At 35.8% G+C, this 8,154-nt stretch overlaps 1 pseudogene; it reads right to left on the bottom strand.

Annotated features, from left to right (window-relative positions):
- Positions 1-223: 223 nt before the first annotated feature.
- LOC115662056 (receptor like protein 21-like) lies at positions 224-6,165 on the bottom strand (annotated as a pseudogene).
- Positions 6,166-8,154: the final 1,989 nt, after the last annotated feature.

Genomic DNA, 8,154 nt, shown 5'->3' with positions numbered 1-8,154 from the left:
TGGAGTAATTCCCGGTGCCCAATCCTTTATGTTAGTAGGATTCTTCAAACGGTTAACCTTATTGGTTTGATGTCGCGGGTTGCATCAAACAGATAATTCACGTTTGGTGTAACATTTACAAAAATTTGTGAACGCCGAATTCGTTTTGGTGGGGAATAAAATATTCTCTCTCAATTCTTAGCCAAATCAAATCTCCTAATATTCAAATTAGCAGAACAAGGAATACAATATGAACATTCTAAGAATGTCGAGCATTCAAAATGCAGAGTCAAGGCTCAAATTCTTACAATCCTATTACACAAAGGTTCTCCACTGTTTCATCATATTTTTCCATCACATAAAGCATAGAAGAACAATCTCTACTAGGGAAACGATGGGATAAGTTTACGAACGAGCTCGAACAGCACGTACCGATAGTATGAGTTTAGGTAGAGAAAAAGAACCACCCCAAGGAATGCCACCACATATGATCCTGCAAAACTCCACAGGAAGGCTTCTTTCCAGGGGTCATCCTCCCCGACATGATTAAAAGAAGGCACTATACCACGTCCCTGATTTGATCCATCACAGCTTCTTAATGGTGGTCCACAAAGAAGAGGGTTACCTTCATAACTAGCTTCACCAAAAGTTCCAAATTGATATTTCTAGTCTGGTATCTTGCCTGACAAGTTGTTGTGAGCCACACTAAAATCTGACAGTCTGTAGAGCTCTGTTAGTTGTGGGGGGATGAGACCGGTTAAGTTGTTGTTGGACAGGTCCAAGCTCTCTACATTCTTTAAATTGGAAAACGTTTTTGGGATTGGTCCCATCAAATGATTGTGTGACAAGTTCAATGCTAGAAGTTTACTCAAGTAGCCAAACTCTGGAGGAATGAGGCCCATCAAATTGTTCTGGGAGAGTTCCATTCCCGACATGAGTTGTAGAATGTTGCCCTTATATAATTCCAACCTTCTCTTTGTCCTAAAGTTTACTTCTTCTGCTCCATCTAAATCAGAAAACCTTCCCCCTCCGCCATAGGAATTTGATAGTGAGAATCTGCTCTTATACATGTATTGATCCACATCATTTAACTCATAGAGAGGGGTATCAAATGCGTCTGCAGATAACCCATCATTTCCAAATGTCAAATCTTTCAAACATGAAGGAATTTGTCCAGAAAAATTATTCTTGGAGAGATCTAACATGCTCATATTTTTCAACAGACATAGAACCAGAGGGATTGAACCTTCAAATTTGTTTCCTTGTAGTTGAAGAACCTTCAAGTTTTGAAGTGAACCGATCCAGTTGGGGACCTTACCTGACAATGCATTGTGTCTAAGATCCAGTATGATAATCGATGAAGCTCCAAAAATAAACTCAGGAAAATGCCCTGCAAGCATGTCATTTGTTAAATGCAAGAACCTTATAAATGTAAAGTTGGCACAACGGGGTATATTCGGCCCAAGATTGTTACTTGAAAGGTCTAGACGAGTGAGATGCTTTAAGTTGCACAAGCTCAGCGGTAAAGGACCTCCCAATAAATTGCTCGACAGCATAAGCACCCTCAAGTACTCACTTTCACCAATCCAATTGGGAATCGTTCCGGATAGAGAATTATTACTTACATCCAAAACATGCAAGAGGGAGCTCGTTAAAATGTCAGGCGATATGTCCCCTGTGAAACGATTGCTATCCAGATACAAATATTCCAAGAGTGGCAAGCTAGAATTCCTTGGTAGCATTTGGCCTTGCAAATTGTTGCCTGACAGTCTCAATAGACGAAGAAACTGCCAAGTTTTAGCCAGTGTCTCTGGTATCTCTCCTGTGAAGCCATTATACGACATGTCCAATGTTTCTAGTTCTTCCATATTGCCAATTGAGGGAGGGATTCTACCTTTCAAATAGTTGTATGACACGTTCAAATATCGCAAATTCGGGAGAGTAGAACCAATCTTAGATGGAAGCTCTCCTTCAATAATATTAGTAGACACATCGAACCACGTCATCTTGACAAGACTCAAATTGGAAGGCAAATGAAAAGCACCTGACAAATTGTTGCCTGGGAGTTCCAAGTGTTCTAGATTTACATTGTTGCGCAATATCCAATTTGGGAAATTTCCGATCATTCCATTGTGGCTGAGTTGCACATATCTCAAGTCGAATTGTTCTTTCATAAAGCTGGGAATTACGTTATTTGCGTCTTTGTTGAGCACACAATTTGATAAACCAAACGCCTTCAATTGAGATGGAGCAAACCAAGTGGGCTCTTCTGTATTTACTTCGAGACGATAATTGTTGTTGAAGAGGAGGAATACCTCAAGGGTAGAAGTATTAGCCAAGGAAGCAAGCGAAAGTGAGCCTTCAAAAGCATTCCCAGAAAATGCAATATATTCAAGTGATTTGAGATTAGAGAGGAGAGATGAAGGAATGGCCCCACTAAAATTGTTATATTGTACGTCAAGCACACGAAGAGAGGTCAAATTGCATAGGCATAAAGGAAGAGGACCCCAAAATCCATTACTTTGGATATCCAACTCCTCAAGGTTCCTTAATCCGCACAAGCCTGTTGAAGTGGAGAATGCAACTTTGAGTATTATCATCAAATTGTAGATGTATGATTGAAACACTCAAGATCATGGTTTGCGTTGTGAATGGAGGATAGAATGTGGGTATCTATATATTATTGAACTCTTCCACAATTATAGGGTATAATGTTATGCAAATTTTTTAATTATCCTCTACCATCATATAATTTTGAGATATACATGAACCATAATGTTATAGAGCCCTTGTCAATCAATATTTCTTCAATAAACCGTTTGTGTTAATGTATTGGGTATTCTTGATTTGCTAACTTTCATTTGTATGTAAAAGACGTGTTATCATCTCATTTAGATCATTTTAAGTGATTTGTTTGTTTTGTATGGGTTATCAAGTCATGTAATACTTCATCGATCTTTTAATATCATTTATTTGTTAGATAGAGCAAAAATGCTTTGTGAAATCGTTATCCATACTGGATTCAACTTACTTTGTTCTTATCAACTTAAAGTGCTAGGAATTATACCAAATATAAGAGTTTGCTTTTACCGGATATAATGTTCTAACTATAATTATACACTTAATTTTATAGATATATGATAATTCGCAACATTATAATATAACTCTCTAAACATATCATTTTCATTTTGTAGACTTTTTATAATAATTGATATATTTTTTTCTATTAATTTGGAAATAGTTAATTTTGTATATTCTAATATTAATTTATTTTTAAACTAAAGGAATTAATGTTTCTTTATGAACGATAATTTTTTTATTAGTCCGCTAAAACCATTTCTTTGTCAAATATTGATATGATTAAATATTTTTTAAAGTGACCATCAAAAATAAATTACTGAATGTAGCTCGCATGTGAGCGTCCCACGTATGTCAACTCCGTGCTCTCTTTACTCACATAGTACAGACATACATACATACATAAATACATACATACATACATATATCAATTGGAAATGTATAAGAATATATGAAAATATATCAATTGAATATGTTTCATCAAAATATGTATGAAATTAGAGATTTGATAAATCTAAACATTTTCTAAACTGATGATAAAAAAAAAATTACCGAGTAAAACTTGCATGTGAGCGTGTCTTGTGGTTTGACCTTGCATGAGTTTTAGCAATATTATATATATAGAACCCAGTTCGGTATCATAACTACATGATCAACTTACATAAACATTGTGCTTTTAGTTAATTCAGCCTAATATTAAGAAGGTATGACATTTATTGGTTGCAATAAATAGTAATATATAGTTCAAAAAAATTTGGAAACAAAATGGTGTCTTTAATGTTTTTATGTTGTAGTATCCATGTACTAGTTAGTTATAATGTAGTTTTGAGTTTTGAGAAAGGCTAGCAGCCATTTATGAAATGATGTCTTGTTATGATATTTACATGCATTAAAAATTGGCAAGATGTGCCCTGCCTAAAATGTACTAAGCATATAAAGACGAATATTTCACTGCTATTTTTTAATCATATACATGGTAACAATAATGATAATGTTGAAGAAGCTGCATATGCAGGAAGAAATGAAAGAATAATTTCGAAATTTGTTCATTCTATCAAACAACCAGCAAATGAGAAATCAAAGATCTGCCATTGAAGTTTTTAGGCTTCATGGCTTAGTTGAATTTATTAACGCTTGGAATCCCAGAAGTTTAACTACCATTGTGGTTTAACCCGTGAACTTTAAATATTGTTTGATTTTGATTCCTGATTAACTTTTGCATTTCATTTGGTTATGATTCTTGTACAAAATTTTAACTCCTTCAGTATATTGTTGTTTCAGACTATTTGTATATTTTTAGCAATAACTCCTTGTATCTGTTATGTTATCACCCTATTGTTCAGATTGGCCAGGAAAAAAGTAGTACAAAAGTAAACAGCATGGAGATTAAACATAATAATTTTCAAAGATCGGGGATTAAATTGAAAATGATCAAAATTTGAAGGGTCATCGACATCATGATCCCACAATTAAGACTTTGAGCGTGACATAGGTTTACTTATGGTCAAACAACTGCATGTGCTTCTATGACATTGCTTAAATAATTATAAGTGGTTTGCGCTAAGTAATTTGAAGAAAATGTGCGGCCAAAATGTGATATCTAGAGGACGTCAAATATAATGCAGTCATGCCTTTTATATTCAAGACAATCTTAACTTGTCTTATTTTAGAAAGGTGATAGGTTACCAATAATAGTTAACGAAAGCATCTTCACAGAAGTACCTTCCAGTAATTTCGAAGCATTCAATCCACAATATCTGATGACTAAGGCCTTCAGAGATGTTATCCTCATAATGTCCGTGAGGGCATCATTGACCAACTCGTTCCAAGTAAGATCTAACACCTCCAGATTCACACCTGTAATTGACTAAAGGTTCTCAACATCCGATGGTATGTATCAAGGCACGGTCTTCTATTTTACATGTACCTTCAAGCTGATTAGAAGATATATTTTGGGCCCGTGCTGAAGTTTCCTTGTACAATGAGGGGACTCGTTGTAGATGATTGATACCAAGAGACAGTATCTTCAATTTCTTGAGGTGTAGCGTTCCATTTATATCTAATTATGGAAAGATCCATGCACAATGGTTAATTAATTATCAACATAAATTAGATGTCTAACTATCTTCAATATATCACGAATAACTAGGAAAAAGGACATCACAGGTGCCTTAATTTTTGTACGACACTTACTTAAGTGCCGTAATTTTTCTTTCGATCACTTAAGTGCCATAACTTATGTACAAAACTCATTTGAGTGCTATAACTTTTTTTGCAATCACTTAAATGTCATATAACTTTTCATTTAGTCAATTAAGTGTCACAACTTTTAAAAAACGTTCGCCACTTGTGCTATGCCATACCGAATTTTCGGCACAAGGTTGATCATTTTAAAAAAAATTAATTATACTTTTGTTAAATATATCTTCAATGTAACTTAATTCTATTTTTGTTCTTCGCACTTATCATAGTCATGGAGATGGGTCTCGTTATTAATTTATGATGTATGCAATCAACTACTTTAAGAATTGCATCATTTGTGCAATCATGTGTTTGTCATTACTTCACTCAATCTACTTTGTAGTATTTAGCACCCTTGCATGATTACGATAAGTAAACGATTACTTAGAAACATGATTGAAATAAGTAAAATGAAACAAATAACTGAGGGAGGGAGGGAGGTTGACCTGAAAGAGCATTATCAGTTAAGTCCAACTCTTGAAGTTCCTCCAGAGGAAGGAATAAAGACGCGTCAATAACCCAAGGCCTACGCAGACCGGAGTCATCACGTCGTGCTAGGTTCAGATCTAGTTGAGTCACCCGCAGAGTGGTGTTATCGCACTCAACGCTGTTTCCAGCGGCAACAGTCACCATCACCGTCGTGCCACGACGAAAGAGTAGACCCATTCGGGTGATTGAAGGCGGCCTTAATCTGGAGGAGTGCATTCCTCTCTTCTTCCAAGCACCCCATGCTTCCTCCACTTCCCATCGATACCAACAACGCCCAAGTCCACATACACCATAAAAGACACTTCATGTTTATCTGTAATGGTGTTTTGTGAGTTATATGTTTCTCTGCTTCACCATGTGCAAACTTACGAGGGTCATGTACTTGATTTATATATGCAGGGTTTTTCCCCCTTGAGTGGTCATCCCGGTTGGACCTACTCCACGAAACAGCCATGGGCAGTTGAAGTTAATTATAAGATATACGGAATGTAGACTTAAAGTCTGCTGGGGCCAATTCCACGAACCCCGTGATTATCGCAGTTGACTTGACCTAGAACTTCTCCAAAAGAGAGAGATCAATATTATAAAATGATAAAAAATTATTATTAGCAAATCAACAAAAAAATGTGCCCAGGAATTACTTTGCAAAAAAAAAGAAAAAAAAAAGAAGAGAGCTAAATAACTAAGGTTTGATATTGTTAATTTTTAGCGCAAGTGTTGTTTTGCCAAGACATATCAAATAAATTGGTTTTTGTTTGGACTCATTGAAGGAAAAATAAGGCAAGTTTTAGCAATTTGATAAAGTGATCAAGACAATACAGGTCAACATTCCGTATATCTTATAATTAACTTCAAGTATCAATGAATGCAAAATTGATTAACAGTCTACAAAAAACATATTCTTAAGTACCCACCTATGCATGACTGAGTTGGTGGGCGCTTTCCTTTCCTCCCTAGAGGTTCTGAGTTCATATCCCCGCTTGGTTCCGTAATTTAAGTGGGGGCCCTGGCGGTGGGTCGATGGACTTGTCTCCCCCGAGGTATAGGCGGCCCGATTACCTGTGCGGGCTCGTCCTTAGAGAATGATGGATGATCCTCGGTTACCAAAAAAAAAACATATTCTTAAGTTCGTGCAACACGTGAATGCCTTACTATTATTAAATAATAATATTTTTAACCGTCGTGTCAAGATAGAAGCAAAACCATTGACACCAACTCCACGCAATAAATCACTGGGATTTGCTCCAGTGGCCACCTTTCCTACTTGGAAATGGGGAGGTGAGGAGTTCGATTCCTCATTTTCTCAGGGAGGCTAGGGGTGAGGATGTGTAATTTCAGATATAGGTTTCGATCTTGGCAGAGTAAAAGTCTGAAAGTGAATTAAGAGTTAGAGTAGGACAAAAAAAAACTACACAAAACAATTATGGGCAAAGTCCAGTCTGCTGGAGCCAATTCAAGGGAACCCATTAATATCACCGTTGACTTGACCTGAACTTCTCTAAATAGAAAGGTCAAGATTATAAAATTAATATTTGAAAAAAATGATTAAAAATGATTATTAGCAATCAACCAAAAAAAAAAAAAGAAATCGGTGATTTCATCTTTATAAAAGAAAAATATGAGTGCAGACATCACTTTGCAAAAAAAAAAGATGAGATAAATAACTAAGACTTGATTTTGTTAATTTGTAGTACAAGTATTTTTTGTAAAGAAATATCAAATAAAGGGGTATTTGTTTGGACTCACTGAATAGGAAAATAAGGCAATTTTGATCAATTTGATAAAGCGATCAAGACAACACCGATGAATATTCTATATATCTTGTAATTAATTTGAAGTATCAATGACTACAAAATTGATTAACTCTCAGTATTTAGAATAACAATTTTTGCTTTCAAGCACCCTATCCACTTCCCTCCGACATCGACACCACCCAAAATTCCACCTGCACATGTTCGGTACTAATGGAGGACACTTAATTTTCTGCTGGGGACCTCTTCAATTCAGAGATGCAACACATCTTATCCTTCCACGCGGTAATTAAAGCTTGTCATGACCTAGAAATTTTCCAAGTTTAAGTTGCAAACCATTCTTCAAGTTAGCTGGGAATTGAAGACGCGAAAATGATAGAAAAGAAGGCGGGCACCACAGCGGATTCAATCAATGTGACATAAAACCAATCAAGTTCTTCGTGGAAATTGAATCTTCAATAATAACATTGCACGCAATAGTGTATGTGGAAGTCTATGTAGTTTATTGTGTGGTCTGCGGATCACTTGCGCTCAATGGATGTGATCATTTACATTATATGGGTCCTATGTCGAATCACTTGTTTTATTAGTCAGAAGGCATTGAACTTATATGTTC

Source organism: Syzygium oleosum, unplaced genomic scaffold (assembly GCF_021117445.2).
Source record: "Syzygium oleosum isolate NSW1041296 unplaced genomic scaffold, Sole_v2.1 Sole_v2.46, whole genome shotgun sequence".
Classification (NCBI taxonomy): Eukaryota; Viridiplantae; Streptophyta; class Magnoliopsida; order Myrtales; family Myrtaceae; genus Syzygium; species Syzygium oleosum.
This window is presented reverse-complemented; position numbering and strand designations above follow the sequence as displayed.